General features: G+C 42.6%; 1 long non-coding RNA gene across 1 annotated transcript; it reads left to right on the top strand.

Annotated features, from left to right (window-relative positions):
* The first annotated feature begins 9,450 nt into the window (after nucleotides 1–9,450).
* On the top strand, nucleotides 9,451–12,059 carry LOC139779275 (uncharacterized). The gene is made up of 3 exons (XR_011719845.1): nucleotides 9,451–9,715; nucleotides 9,810–9,933; nucleotides 11,377–12,059. It is a non-coding gene; the product is annotated as an uncharacterized lncRNA (long non-coding RNA).
* Nucleotides 12,060–12,187: the final 128 nt, after the last annotated feature.

Raw genomic sequence — 12,187 nt, 5'->3', positions numbered from 1 at the left:
GTTTTTTAAGAGAAAAATATAAAAATTTATTTAAAATTTTTATGCGAAACATTAAAAAATAGTTACGAGGGTTCCTCTTTTCGCAGAAGTCACTCGCCCGACTTGTTTCACTCCACGACGTCCGATGACTCTATTCGGTGTCTGAACGGTTGTAATTCCCGTCTCATCCATATTCCATATGCAGTGAGCCCGAAAATGCCTTGGAAATGCACCCGGACTGCTTACTGACCGATTAGCCCCAAACACAAGTTTCAGGTTTGATCGCCCACGAAATATTAGACATCAACGATAATGAAAAAACTACACTGGATTCGTGTTCAGCATGCATTACTCTTTATAATCACGTACCTCGAGATTTGGAGAGCAAATATTATTGCAGATATTACAAAATTTCCACGCGCAGAAAATGTAACTTTCACCTTCCGAAAACACGTTTGCCTTCGTAAAAATCATAACACGGCAGGTAATCTGCCGAAACTCCGTTGGTCACATGGGTACTATAAGCAGCGTTTACAATGTTAATATCGAGTTCGCACAATATACAGGTTCCGAGATATTTGATTAGACGTGTTTACCCCGTAGACGTTTTAGCCCCGGTCCCCCTACATAAGCGTAAAAAAGTAACCAATAAAATAACATAGAACGCAGAATTATTTTAAAATATAATGTAAATAATGCTTTTTATATATTAATTTTGTAGAAAATATGAAATACAATACTTTTTTAAATCTATTATTGTTTTATTGCATCTTATCGTTCCGTCATTATGGACAGAAATACTTTCTACATTGTATCATGACATTGCATTCATTATGTCTCAATAGAGACATATATGTTTGCAAGTCATGTTACTTTGCAACGAGTATGAATTTCCAGTAATAAGAAAAATAAGCATAAATTTTTCAATTTCATATAGAAGACCGCAATCACAATTGAAATAATTGCATAAATCGTAGACTAGCAGGTCTTATCACGGAATATATAAAAAGTTGTAATATGTGATCATAGTAGTAAGTGGCTAGGTATGGGGCGTCAAAACAAACCCCTACCACCGACCCCGCCGGCGCCAGGGGCGTGGCCAGACGGTCTGCCCACGTGACCTCGGAGCGCTCTAATTGGCTGTCGTGAGAGGGGTGGGGGTAACGAGGTAATTAAATGGAGCGTTTTGATTGGATACCCCATACCTAGCCAGCGTTTTGATTGGATATCCCATACCTAGCCATCGTCTGATTGGCTCCCCCCGCCTAGGGTGTCTGGCTGCATTGAGGGGGTAGCACGTGGTAGACAAAAATGGTGGGGGCAAATGGAGTGTTTTGATTGGATACCCCATACCTACCCAGCGTCTGATTGGCTCTCCCGCGCCTAGGGTGTCTAGTGACTTTTTTGGGGCTGCACGTGGTAAAAGACTACGAAACAAAAATGTCGGATTCAAAATAGTAACTAAATGGCGCGTTTTGATTGGATACTCCATACCTACCCAGCGTCTGATTGGCTCTTTCGCCTAAAGCTCACCAGCGTCTTTTTGGGCCTGCACGTGGTGGACGACGCTAAGTCACAAGGAAAAATAGCGGAAGTGTCGACCAGCGCCATTTTGGCGGGAGCACGTGGTAGACAACGCTAAGCTAAAATAAGGATATGATGCTAAGATGCCGAAAACGGAAAGTGGAATTTTTATGTTTTCAGAGAATAGTTTTCATGATTTATGACCGTGTTCTTTTAGGACTTGGGTCTGGACAAAGAGTTTTCGAAATAATGAAATACGTGAAACTTATTTTCTGGAGAAAGGAGAGGGTAAAACAGGAACGGACAGGTTCGCTTTGTGACGTGATGCAACTATTTTAACGCAAAAGAAAAGGGAATGAATAAATAGACGGGAGGGGTTGAAGATACAAACAATGTTTATTACATAAAATAATACATTGATACGTGAGAATAAGTATTTTTAATTATTCTTAAAAGTACATGCTGAACATGGCAACATTCAACGTGAGGTTTTACGCATGCGCTTTTATTATAAAGAAAAATTTTACGAAATAATTTTACAATCAAACGATCATTGCGCTCGCTATTGTCGCTAAACAGATTAAGAAACTGACAAAGATTATAACCGCTACACATGAAATATAAAAATACACAGCAGTATTGGCCGCAAGTTTGAGAGAGTGTTCCTTGTAGTGTTACGGTGTTCCATCGATGTGTAGTGGAATTCCGACGAAGGCGTAAGAGGAATCTGGAGTCTAAAGGCGGTAGTCCGTAGCTATCGAAATACGTTCCTGCTCCTTGCTCGTCGACGTAAAAAGCGACCCAATGTTGGCCAGACCGATCGTGATCGTCCGTATTAGCGACGATGGCTGTCGACCTCGTCCACACCCTCGGCAGTCTGTCGGCAGAATAGACGCCCGCATATCTGACACTGAGATGATGCAACGCTTGTAAGATTTCTAGCGAGTTCATTTTCTACACAGCGAGGTGGTGTTCGCACGAGAGGAATTATTTGTATAATTTCGGAGTTTACCTCTTTTGGAGTTGTCGCACTAGTGTTCTTGGTTGGTGACGGGCGTATCGGCAAGTTATTAAAGTTGTATTCTTTTCTTACGCCCTCTATTGAATAATAGGCTTTTGCTACTTCTCCTTCCTCCTCTTTCTCTTCTGTCTCGTTATTTTTTTTGCCACTGTTTTATTTTTATAGCGATGTCACCGTCGGTTTTTCACCTTCGTCGTCGTCGTCGTCGTCGTCGCTTGTGACCAAATTTACGTAAGAGAGATTAGTATCGTAGCTCGAGTCGATGCTGTTGCTGCTACTACTGCTGCTGCTGCTGCTGCTGATGCATTCGCTGTTGGTTCGCAAGACTATCCAGCGTTTCAATTTAAAAGCGTTACGTAACGCACAAGCAATTTTGTCCGTAGTCGAAACACGAAATCCGTGATGTGTGCAGCGTTGTCTGTACTCTCGGGCCTCCGGTAAACTTTTGAACGGTGGAGAAATTTCTTCCAGATTATGTATGTTTCTGGAAAGTAGTTGACTCAAGTAACGAGCCTTTTCCACGCCTCTGCAGTAGATGTAACGCACTTGTCGCGTAATTTCTCGCAGATGTAGGGTGAAACATTTGAGATCGGTTTCACCATCGAACCACTCGATTCCATGATAATTTCGCGAAAGCCAGTTATTCTCTCGTCTTGTCTTTTCGGGTAGATCGTCAAATGGAAAGGGCGGCGACATAATCCAGTGTCCGGTGATTGCCGCGTTAATCGCGACAACTGCGACTTCTTTCAGAATAAACTTTCCGTTGACATCACGGAAACCTTGTATATCGATGGCCAGATCCATAGTATAAATGTACTCTCTATTTTTTCAAGCGAAGCGTCGACGTTCGTGGCTCGAGTGAAACTGAATCTCTCTCTTTTTGCAGGATTTTACGCAAAAAAATGACGATGGGTAAAATATGTAGTGGTGGGGGGGGGGGGGGGTGAAAAATAAAGTATGTGAAATATTATTTGTCGACATTTGTCATTTATCCGGCAAAGTCGACGATGATTTGTCGAGAGGAGTCGATTTCTAGAACATTGTCGAACTCGGCGTAAACGATACAATTAACGGTCGCGGTAAGTGCTTTTTCAAATCGCACTTCTAATCGTAAACTGCCATGTTTCACAAGATTCCAATGGCCGGCGCAATTGGCGGATAAGTCGGGCGTAAGATCAAAGGCAAAAAGTGTAAATCCTTCGGCGTAATCTTCTCTGCTTATAGAATTACCCTCGTTCAAAAAGTGTATGCCGGTTCCCGAAAAGAGAGTGTGATAAGCTTCGACGTAGAGTGGCTCGTCTTTCGAGAAGCTCGGCTGTAGCGGTCTACTGGGAATTTGTATACCATCAGCGTACAGCGAAAAGAAATTTATACCGTAGTTTTTGAAATTAAACGGGTTTAATTTTCTATCTCCGTTAAACGCTCTGTTATCGACAAAACCGACTATTATTCGTTTCGGCAGTTGACCGAGTATTACATTGTCTATCGATTCTCCTACGAGACCAGCGTGAATCGTAAATGTTTTAACTTCGACTCTCGTAAGGGGATATTTGGCGGTAGTTTTGCTCAACATTCTCGCATGCGCGAGTAAAACGCCTGGGCTTATTTTTGCCCTTCTCACGAGCAGGCTGGCGTCTAGAATGCGTATTTTCGACGTCGAAGTATTTTCCATAAGGCAAAACGAATCTTTCGAACGAACAAGTCTCATTCTAACCTCCACACCGTTAATTAAAAACTTATCTTGATTGAAAACGTCGCAATGAAGATGACCTATGAGATCTAGCGCATGTCCCTCGTGAATGTAACGAGCGCGTCTCACGAGAGCCGGATTTGGTGTTTCTGAATCTACGAGTGCGTCCATGAGTCCGGGGGTATCCATGTCCCACAGACAAGAGGTCAGATGGGAAGTTTTTGCGGGTGAAGAATAATTTAACAACGTCTCTATGTACGCGCGGTACGCGAAGGCGTTGTTTGGGGGCGAGACGAGCTTTTGATTGAAATATACGTCAATTTGATTGAACATGGAATGCAGTAAATGATTTACAGGGCCTACTTTGAACGCAGGTCCGCCTGGTGTACTTGTTTGGCCGTCGCCACCGCGCCGCCTGCTAGGGGAGAAGTTTCTACGCGTATGCGAAGACTCAACATGGTGTGCGTGAGGTCCAGGTAGTCTTCCCCGTGACCGGGTATGACGAATTCTATAGGCGCGTCGTCCCCGAGGGAAGTTATGGGCTTGTAATAGATCCATTGCGAGCTCTCGATACTAGTTTGAGTGGGCGGTAATGAGAAGAAATCGAGTTCGCTCTTTAAACACTCACTCGAGTGCGTGTGCAGAAAAGACATGCTTATCCTCCTCCTCCGCTCCTTGAATTCTTGGTTCGTGCGCGCGCGACGATTAAGAGAATATGTCGGATACGCTGCGTTTCTTGACGCTAACTCGACGATGACGCTGTCTCGTAGCGGTAGATGACTTTCTGTTTACAGCACGAGTCTTCTTCTTCTTCTTCGATGATTTTTTGATCGTTATTCTCTTCCTCTGCTTGCTCTTTGACGATTTTCTTTTGTCTGTTTGACGACGACGTTTACGAACTGCGACGCGACTGACGTGGTTGCCAAAGGGAAACTGAAACGCTGGATTTCTTGTGGATACTTTATATCCCGATCCCTTCATCATGCTGCTTATCTTCTCCTGGGCTTTTCTTTTAAGATTTCCACTCAATTCCTTGAGGCGAGTTTTGAGCGCCTCCTTCAACGGCGTATCATTTTCGACATCTTGCATCACATTGATACCCGCGCGTAAAGCTTCTTTACCGACCGCTCGCGCGCCTCTACTTAGGTAAGGCAGCACTTTTCTGAATAATCCTCCGAGAAAACTACCGATTCCGTGACCTCGTTGATAGGATGCTCCGACGAAAACTCGTGGAATTCCTCCGCCTCGTCCACTCTGATGTGAATCGTAATATTCGTAGTCCATGGCTCTGAATTTAGTTTTTATTTTTTTTTCGACGACAACACACCGCGTTGTTACTGGAAACGTCTAAAGTGCAATGTCACCGTCAGCGTCCCGGATTCGAATGGTATATTTTTTCCGAGTTGATCTTTTATATCTATTTCAATCGTGCGGAAATTTGTTTTGCGTAATGGAATATAATGCAGCGGGGAGAAATGTTTCACCTGATTCGTTCCGTAAGCGTCCACGTGATTATAGTGGTATGTCTCGACCGGCACTATTCAGAGAAGAGGTGTTTGCGCGTCACCTGTTACATAAGGCTCGCAAATATCGCAATAAACGAACATTTTATCTGGAATACCGCGCTGCAAACTACAAGGTTCACGACTATAGAAAGCTGTTTCGCGCGCACCTCTATTTTCGCTAATATGGCCAAGTTTAATATATTTTGCAGTAAACGCTTGGTTGGAAAAAGGATAAATTGCGTAGCGTCTGACAGAAAATTCGCCATAGTATTCGGGATTATCGAGAAGAACATGACCTTGAAATCGCAAGCCAAGCCTGTGATTTCTCACCAGAGCCGGGACTGCGCCGAAGGGCCGAGTAACATGTCCCAGAGACGCAGCGAGACGAGCGAGGAGCAACAGCAGGACGAGGCGCAGCAGGTGCAGCCGAGTGCGGCGAGCCACGAATCAGAGCGGCAGCAGAGTGAGACTCAGGTAGCCCCATCGCAGCAACAGGGGGTTACCGAGTACGATTTATTCGAGGTGGTGCATGACGAGGAGGTGCAGAGACTGTTGCAGGCGGGCGTACAGCTCGCTGGACCGATCGAGCAGGGCAACATCCAGCCCGTAGAAACCGAGGTGGAGACGGTGCAGCAGCCGGGTGCAGACGAGTCGCAAATGGACTACGAGAGCTTGTAGAGCGAGACACTCGCATCACGTTGAGTTTTTTATTATTTTATGTCGAGATTTTAGAATTTATTTTATTGACCGTTTTACTAACAGAGATAGAGTCGACGAGCGCGTAGAAGCGTTAATTTTATTAAGAGAAAGGGATAGACGACGCTAAGTTAACGAGCACGCAAAGTGCGGAAGGAGGTACACCTTGTTACAAAACAAATAAACGAAATACACAGAACACTCTACATACACGAGATAATTACCTCTACAATATCCTATCCCATAAGAGCCATAAGATAAAGAGCAGTATTCATTTTATTGGCGATTGCAATAATTTGCATGATATTTTGAATATATTCGAGAAAGGGTTAGTAAAGATGCCCAATGACGAGTTCTACATAACGATAATATCGTTCATCCTAATAGTATTCACAATTTTCATCATATATATGATTTTATTAGTTTACGCAGCTATAAACAATTCAGAACCACAAATTTTATCATGAGATTTACAGAATTCATAATAGTCTCAGTAATCATATTTTTTCCTTTAATCGTCAATTTTCCTGACACAGACACGATCATTACACTCTACATTCTGTTCACACTTTACATATTGATATTAGGAGCGGGAGTAGATCCGCGGCTGATCCGCGAGTGACAGCCAGAATATTCATTAAGATTTATAGTTAAGTTACACTTTTGATATTTTCAGCGAACGGGATAGATTCCCGAACATACGCATATTTTATATAATTTTTACAAGCATGATTTACAGTTACACTACAATACACTTTACTGTACTAGGTACACTTTACGGGCCATAAGCCGACAGAAACACGCAGAGACAATCCGTGCACGGGAGAGATTCCCAATTGATATCTTTAGCAGTTTTATAGAGTTCCATTAACATTTTCAACATTTAAACAAGAATATTGAGGCCTTCAGCCGGAGAGATGCACGAGGTGCACAAGCGCGAAACCTATCACGCTATATTTAAAGAATTCAATACAGACATGACCCCATGGGGCCAAGATTAAGTTAATTGCAATAGTTTGTAACATTCAGAAGCATTTACCGAGACTTACACTCTTTTACACTTTGCAACACTTTCTACACCTGTTTCTTAGATTCAGCGTGCGAGACGAGCCAGCGAAGGATCTACACTTTATATTACACTTTCAACACTTTCTACACCTGTTTCTTAGATTCAGCGTGCGAGACGAGCCAACGAAGGCTCTACACTTTATATTACACTTTTAACACTTCCTACACTTGCATGTCAGATTTCAGCGTGCGAGACCAAGTCGCCGAAAGGTGCAACACTTTAACACTTTATACACTCGACGTCTTAGGATAAGCGTGCGAGATGAGCCAGCCAAGGCGATTACACTTATGATACACTTTTAGCACTCCGAGTGCAGATTTCATTAAATTCATTGAATTTTACACATATTATTTACAGTTATATCTCACGGAAGAGAAAACAGCCAAATGGAGTCATTCCAGGCAAAGATTTATTTAACGCTGCATTATGCATTGATTTTCATCATATTTATTTACACTCTATTACACTTTTGTGAACTTACTACACTTTTAGAAGGCATTCAGCCAATTTGATATTATATTCATGATTTTCATACTTAAACATTATTCCCTGTCGAATTAAGAAATTATTATTATGCGATTATGCGTGCGGTAAATTTAATCCGCGTTACACTTACCTTTTATACTTACCTTTATTACACCGACTCCGGTGATTAGATGAGACGATTCCATAACGATCCTGGGTACCTGAAAGAAAGAGAAAACGAATACTTACCTGGTTTCATAGGATTCGTCTGTTGTGACGTTGAGAGTCACTCGGTGCAAATCGAGTGACTTTGGGTTCGCTTGCGCGAGATTGCGTGCAGCGACGTGTTTGGTTCACGCGAGCGCGAAAGCCAATGCACGCCGTTGCACTTTAGTGTAGCATCTCATGAAAAGGTGCCGAGTCCCAAGAGCGACTCGGTGTGTGAAGTGCAGATGGAATCGTACCATCTACACCCAAGGGTACGAACAGCCAGTACGATGGCTGCGCGCCTAAAATGAGGACTCAGCGCATGCGTGAGTCTAAGGTGGGAGAACTCGGCCCGTTCCTCCCGGACAGTCCGTCGTGAACTTTCGAGACGTTAACACGTAGCACGGTTGCGTCATAAAAATCGATAGAGGCGGTCTTATCCCGTTATCCGCTAGCGTCAGTAGCGTGATTGATACATTCATAGAGACAGTGAGTGCGCGATACGGGAAATCCTATTGCGCTTAATTTGATCATTACGATCCACACATACGAAAGTAGCGGCGTTTCGATAAAACTCGACGTACTTCCACGCGATCGAGCGAACACGCGCGCGAAGAGAGATTGCTGTACAATCTAATTAATAAATTGTTATTTGTTTATAATAAACAAAACAAGTATTGATTCGCGACCCCAGTGAACATCCTATCCGAAATTCCGTATATACGCTTCGCTTAACAAGGGCGTGGCCGACGGCCTTGAACGCGTCCGCGACGTAGAAACGACAGCCATCTTGCTGAGAAGGAAGGACGGGGCAACGCAGTTGAATAAGGTTTCTGTATTTAAGCCTGAAAATACAGTGGCGACCGTAAATTCAGCCCAAGTAGTAAGTGGCTATATTTCAACTTTTATAGTTTCATTCGTTGTTCCGGTCACAACCTAAACCGAGTATTTGTAGAAGAGTATCGGAAAGGCACATATGATGTATTAGATTGCATTCACTTGCGTTACAAGTAATGCTGATGTGGGTTTTTCCTCCAGTCTTCTCTTGTTGATCTAAATAAAAGTGTGAGTCAGCTTGTTTGCATGCTTCATTAATCGCCGAGATAAGTTATCTGGTATTTTTGTAAAGTCCGAATCAAAATATGCTTTTTTTCGCCACCTGTACTTTCTCTTTTTCTTCTTCCGGTTTAGTATCGTAGAAGAGGATTTCATTTTCCTTATAGCGCAAGTGTAAAAGAGTACTGGGAAATTGAATCTCGCTAAGCGCCACTTCCCATTCACCGTGTAAGGGTGCATCCCGATGGAGAAGAAATAGCGGAACGGAACAGTAACGGAAAAGAGATATGGTGGGGGGTTAACCAATCAGAGTAGTTCCGTTTCAATTCCGTTCCGTTATTTAGTGAGTGGGTTCCCCATGGCACGGAGCTGTTACGGAACGGAAAAGGAACGGAAAAATTTCTAACCTATTCTGTCGAAAGTTCGCGAATAAGTGCAGTGGATCGATCGCTTTGCAACATTTTTATTTTTGCAAATAAAGAGCAATATGTCGTCATTGGTAGGTATTACATGTAAAAATAAAATATATATGTTAAAATCCTATGTTAATATGTTAATGCTAATTAACCAAATGTGATATATTTTAATAATTTCCAGAAATTCAAATGTGGATATTGCGGCTGGATTGTTTGGTTCGATGAAAACGGAAAACTTTCACATCCTTGCTTAGCAAATCATACGAATTTAATAATGGATAAAGATCGAAATCTCTTTATAAATGGTACGTATATTTGTGTACAAGAGAGGCAATATATATTCAATATAACTAATGGTTAGAATATGTAAATGATATATATGTGGTGTAGGATATCGGGTGAAGGTACGTCGATTCCCACAATAACGAATCTTTTTTAATTAGGTAAAATCTCGCTCTATTTATTCATGCTCTATGTACAGATAAAATATTTCTTTAATATGTATAAGTAGGTGGTCGTGTGTGTCAATATAAGTTATTAGTGTATAGTGTAATATTCTCATTCTAAATGAGTTTCTAGAATGTTAGGGACCTCTTCTTCTTGGAACTAATATTCCGCGGGATAATAAGATTACGTCCGGGAGTCCCTGGCTTGCCTCTTGGAGTAGACGGAATGGGACTGAATCGGGCCCGAGGAAGTCGAGGTCGTGGAGGAGTCTTGAAAATAGATTCCGTCTGTGTTGATACAGAATTCCCAGGTTCGCTCGGGTTAGGAAGATGTCGGATATGAGACACTTGGAAATCGATGAGTTGTAGCTTCCAAGGTAGTAATGTCTCTACCTTGGAGAACGGAAGTGGATCTTTTATCCTGATAACCGGCTCAGTAACCGGAATGGTAACCGGGATAAACTTCCACGTCGTCTTGAACTTAGGAGCCGGAATGGTGATTGGGATAAGCTTCCACGGTGGAGTCTCTTCCTCAGAAAATAGGTTAGGACTCTTTGGTTTATCCTCAGGAGTCGGAGCCGGAATTGGAGTTGGAGTAGATGGAACCTTGGCTACCACCGATTTCAATGTTGCCCGACGGGCCGGGTCAGTATGACCCCAGTTGGCAATCGGGGTAAACCTCCACGTCGTCTTGGTCCTCGGAATAAGCTTCCACGATGGAATCTCTACCTTAGAGATCAGGGTAGGATTCTTCGGAATACCCTCAGGAGCAGGAGCAGGAATCGGAGTTGGAGAAGGCAGTGCCTTGGTCTCCACCGGATTCGGTGTTGCCCGACGGGCTGGGTCACTATGACCCCGAAAACCTTTCCGCGGCAGGGTGTCGGTTGACTCTTACCGCAGTAAGTTAACGCCCTGCAAAGCAGGTATAAACGAAGGCCCTGAAGAGCACACTCCGAATGTCAGGGGCCCTGGTAGTGAGCACACCCTGTCAAAAGAGAGTTATGTCAGGGGCCCTGGTGGTGAGCACGCCCTGACTGGCTATCTCGAGGAAAGCTGGAGAAGCCCCGCTGAGCTGCCCTTTATATAGCAGTCGATGTCGAACTTTTCTTACGAGTAAATCCGCCGGCGATGCGCCGCGTAGCGGGCGCTTCGAACTGTCCGGCCGATCGATACCGTGCCGTCGCCCGCGCCGCGCGCCTCCCGTAATACTGCCGGCGTCGCGTGCGCACCGTCGCGCGGTCGTGGCGGACAGCTGACCGCCACATATAAATTTGTTGTAAAACTAAATCTGTTATTATTTAGATTCTTTAGAAACACACGTCGAGAGTGAGAATAACAGCACTGCCTGCGAAAAAGAAAATATTGCTCAAAACCGTCAAGAACACACTAACGACCACGATACAGAAAAGTTAGATGAAGATTTAATAAGTGCCGTAAAGAGAGAGCACCGTTATATGATTTTCGCATACCTGATCTTATTCCCATCATCAATGACAATCCTACGTCACTGTCTCCAGTCTCTCCGGCGTCATCGAAATCAAAAAGTACAAAATAAATACGAAATACGTAAATTGTCGTATACCGGGAGAAGATGACTTGTTTATCATTTTCAAGTAGAGTAATAATATAAAACAGTTCTGGATTAAAAGAAAAGATTTATTCCATTTTGATGAAATATTCAAATATATTTTCTTATTTTATTTTCGTGTTATTTTATTTGTGGGTGTACAGAATATATGTACAGGGTAAATGTAGACAATGCTAAAATGTATATACATCATTTTTCAAGCAAACAACTTTTCCAAATAATTATCCAAAAAGATGCGATCTAATTTCGTTTGCCTATACATACACATTTTTTTAGACAGGGTAAAAGAACACCCGTAATTCACTTTGTATAAATTGCTATATTTTACTAAGTTTAGTATACTTTTTGTAAATATAATCTGTTGCTCTAAATAAATGTGATATATTGTACGATATAATATACATATAAGTTTGCCTGCTTTAAAATATCTTTCATCTTCGAAATTATATATATGGAATTTGCATTGATGTTTATGTTTAAAACATAATACTAATAAAATAAAAAGAGAAGATCCATAAAAATATT

This window comes from Temnothorax nylanderi, unplaced genomic scaffold, assembly GCF_030848795.1.
Source record: "Temnothorax nylanderi isolate EJ_2023f unplaced genomic scaffold, tnyl_v1.0 TNYL_tig0217_pilon, whole genome shotgun sequence".
NCBI lineage: Eukaryota > Metazoa > Arthropoda > Insecta > Hymenoptera > Formicidae > Temnothorax > Temnothorax nylanderi.
This window is presented reverse-complemented; position numbering and strand designations above follow the sequence as displayed.